Genomic DNA, 4344 nt, shown 5'->3' with positions numbered 1-4344 from the left:
TATTAACCCTAAATCTTTTACTAATGCAACAAATCAAAAATATGATTTCTTATATATTGATAAACCAAGGAAGTTTTTTAGAAAAAAACTTTACTGGTAATATATAATGGGAGTTTTTAATAATATAGAACAAATAAGTGAACCTGACAGTATAAGTAAAGTTAAATTTGATATTGATTTAAGTGATTATGCTACTAAAAAACAATTCAAAAAACTTAAAAAGGAAACGGAATCGTATCTTCACAGAAATAAGGAACTTGATAACACAATGAACAGAGCATTAGATATGGGAGGTAATGAAATAATCAACCTAGGAGATCCAGATAAACCCAACGATGCAGTTTCAAGACGATTTGTGTTTAAAAAAGATCAAAGTGTAATAGATAACTATAAACTTGAAGATGTTAAAAGTATAAAACAAACACTAGAAGCAGAAGTAAAGAATATTGAAGAATTAACAAAAGATTTTAAAAAGAATTCATTATTAATAGTTGAATTACAAGGTAAAATTGAAGAAGAAATGAAAGCTATGACTGATTCTATTAAAGAACTTGAAGAGAAATCTGATTTGACAGATGAAAACATAAAAAAAGTATTTAGAACTAATTTTGAAAAGTTATACACTCAAGTTCAAGAATTAAAAGATAGTATGATTAAACATGAAGAATTAAAAGACAAGATTATTGAAGCTGAGAAAAAGTTACAAAATATGTATCAGTTAGAAATCAGAACAGAAATAAATAAATTAAATACTGAAACTGAAAATAAGCATAAAGATTTATTAGAATTAATTTCAAATAAACTTGCAGAATATAAAGCTGAATTGGAAAAGGCAGCTTCACAAAGAGGTGATGATCATGATACAGCATTAGATGACTTTAAAAAACAAATTCGAAGTTGGGTAAGTACTATCGATGTACGTCACAATTTACAGTACGCAAACTTAAGTAATCTTACAGAATTATTACAAGAAGATATTAATAAATTTAATGCTAAAGTTGAAGAACATAAAAATGAACTGGACTTTGTAGTTGAAAAATCAGTTAAACAAGGAGAGTTAATTACTGCTAATACTGAAGCAATTAACATAATTAATGATCAGCTAGAAAATTTGAAGAAACAACTTGTAGATATGATTAATAATGTTGATGTACGTCACAATATAAAGTACGCAGACTTAAGTAAACTTACAGGTTTATTACAAAAAGATATTAATGAATTTAATGATAAAATTAAAAAAATAATAAATGATTTGGAGTCTGTAGTTGAAATATCAGCTAAACAAGGAGAATCAATCACTGCTAATACCCAAGTAATTACTGCTAATACTAAAGCAATAACCACTAATGTCGAAGAAATTACCACTAATGCTGAAGAAATTACAAAAGTAAAAAATGTTTTCTTAAAACAAGAAACACAATTAGCTAGAACAAAGAATACTGTTGACAATTTGTCTGCTTCTAAAGTTGCTATAACAAAACGAATTGATGATTTAGCTGAAATAATTCTTAAACTTAAAAAGAAAGACAAAAAAATAGAAGAAAGGTTAGAGGAAGTGGGACATGAAGTGTTTCTTTTTGAATATAACAGTTTTTATGATAAATACAGTTTTTATGATTACATAAAAATGAAAAAGTATTTTAACCGTCATGGTGCCTGGATATATTCAACATATGAAGATATAGCCGGTCTGAACTATTTAAATGCATTTCAATTAAGACCTGGAATTATCGTAGATTATAGAGATTTTATAAACACAAACCAACAATATAGTGTAGCTGTACCAAATATGCTTTTGAAGGGTGTGTTTGTGATTGAAAAAACCGGAATGTATATAATAGATATTAAGATTTTATTAGCGGGGGCCGGGTTTATAGCTGAACCGAATAAACCGACTAAAAGCCCAATATCACATTTTATATTTAGGTGGTGGAATGATAGTGATGATCTATTTCTTAGTATATTTGCCGGTAATTTAATAAATATAGTAGCCGAGGACTTTGACATTGGATCGGACAAAATAATATCTATGTATAAGAAAAGAATTAAAGTTTATCTAAGACAAGGAACAATGTTTGACATTCATCCTTATGACGATTCAACATCTACAGAAGTAAATTTTACGCTTTTGACGAGTAGTTACATCAGATTCTACATATCGGATGAACCTGTATCGGTTCATATCGGATGAATTAGTAAACAGACTTTTGAGTTAATCTTTAGTTTTTATCAATTACTGTGTTTTTATTTAACTGGAATAATTAATATAATGGGAATATTCCAACTACTCTCAAAAGCGTATGTTCAATCATGCATATGCCTATGGCATACTCAAACGGTTGAGTGATTTCAGTTGTTTGTACTTAAATCTTGTAATACTTGTTTAATAGTTGTTAAAAAAGTGCAAAAGCCGTGTTGCGTACACTTATTTTAACCCCGACGCCAGGTAGAATTTATTACGTGCCCATAGCTTTAATCTATTATTGATTCGGTGGCGTGCAAGGTATAACAAGATAAACATATTAGTTTCCAATGTCGACTTTATGAATAGAGTAGTAAATATCGCGGTAGTTGCTATGTGAAAACGTAAACAAACATTGCACAATATCAAGTCAATAAATTATTGAGTCTCTTTTAGTATTAATCTTGTACTCTTCTACCGACAGAAAACATTTTAAAATCGGACAGCAATACAAGAAAGTAAACGGGGATTGGAATTTTTAAAAGAACTTGAAAAGTTATTAAAACTTGAAAAAAGCAGACGAAATTGGCTGCAACAATTTGAGGAAATTAAAAGAAAAATGTCATTTCAAGAAAGAAAAAGAAAACTTGAAACGGAGGCAGAAGAATCTCTTGAAAGAGAAGTAAAATATCCATATAGTAAGTTGCTTTGAATGTATAATTTTTATTTGTGTTTTTTATTTGATACTATTGTCATACTTCTTAAGATTTATTTATTTCATTTAAAATAGTCTTTCGTTATATTTCAGATTTGAGAAGTACCCCTCCACAAAGTCTTGAGTAAAAGAAAAGAATAGAAATACAGTAATTTTGTTGTAAAAAATATACTAATAAAACAATATATAAAATATAATGTGTTCAAAATTTTGTTATAACACTACTGTCAAATTTTGCCAAAAGTCTGCCAAGTGGCAGCAATGTGGCAGTGTCTGCCAAGTTGGCAGAAAAATGGCAGGCTTTTGATTGGTTGAATTTGTGGTTTCCCACATTATCATTTTCAGAAAATGCCACTAAATATTCAGAAAATGCGCTAGCTATTTATATTGCTGTATGTAAACTTGATTTACCTATGACATAACAGGTACATAAAGGACAAGTATGTGTCTTACAAGTAGGACAAGCTCTCAATACACAATAGAATTGTATTTGCTATAGCGTAGCATTTGTTCTCCAGTTACACTGAAAACCTGATCTTTATCTTGATATGCACTGTCAATCAGGAAGTAAATACGTTACGGTGTATTGTATTGATATTTAAGTCAATTTTATTTCAGCTTGTATCTTTGATAAAACTTGTGGGTTTTAAATTGTCTGGCACTGGTCAGTCCGGACCAAAGACTAAATGTTTTTTTTTGGTTAAATCAAAGGTTTTCATTCAGTTTAACTAAAGATTTAAAAGATTTTCAGGGTATCAAGGGTACCAAGTTAGTATTTTAAGTTTAGGGTAAGATTAAAGTCCACTTATAGAATAGGGATATGGGGTCAAGTGGGGTTATACTGTTTTCGCACCATCATGTCTCTAACTACTTAAGTCAAGTCGACTTCTAAAAGTTACCTAGAATAGTTGTCAAGACGTATTTTCTATAACGGAGAAAGCATGAGCATGACTGTACGCATCATTTGCGAAACAAACTTAGGCAACAAAGTAACAAAGTTATTTCGTCCAGAGCTGCGTTTTGAACTTGGAATGTTACATGCGCAATCGACTATATAGTCTGATAGTCAACAGCTTATGAAATGCCCATATACAACATTATCGCACTTGTGGTTGTTAAGTTTGATAATCATTGCAAATTCAATATTATTTTCATGGAAACATTACTGTTTTATAAATGTAGTGACATAAACTCAGTTTCATCTTTTCATCATTTAAATGATTATAACAATTAGAATAGATCTTGTTTATATCACGATTAGAACACAATGCTTTACATAGACACTCAGATTTTATATGTACTGAAATCCACCATGCACTTGAAGGAAATTTGTATTTGAGAACGAACATAAGTAGAATATTTTTCATATTATCAAACTATTGGAATTTATAAAAGGTAACTGTTATGTTTTTCCATAACTTGATCCAAAGCGAATGTCTGAACATCT

General features: G+C 29.4%; 1 long non-coding RNA gene across 1 annotated transcript; it reads left to right on the top strand.

Moving 5' to 3' along the window:
• The first annotated feature begins 2269 nt into the window (after window positions 1-2269).
• On the top strand, window positions 2270-3094 carry LOC123535366 (uncharacterized). Its single transcript, XR_006683200.2, has 2 exons — window positions 2270-2880; window positions 2991-3094. It is a non-coding gene; the product is annotated as an uncharacterized LOC123535366 (long non-coding RNA).
• The last annotated feature ends 1250 nt before the right edge of the window (window positions 3095-4344 follow it).

Source organism: Mercenaria mercenaria, chromosome 4, assembly GCF_021730395.1.
Source record: "Mercenaria mercenaria strain notata chromosome 4, MADL_Memer_1, whole genome shotgun sequence".
NCBI classification, from domain to species: domain Eukaryota; kingdom Metazoa; phylum Mollusca; class Bivalvia; order Venerida; family Veneridae; genus Mercenaria; species Mercenaria mercenaria.
Note: the sequence above shows the minus strand (reverse complement) of the source record. Positions and strands in the feature narration are given on the sequence as shown.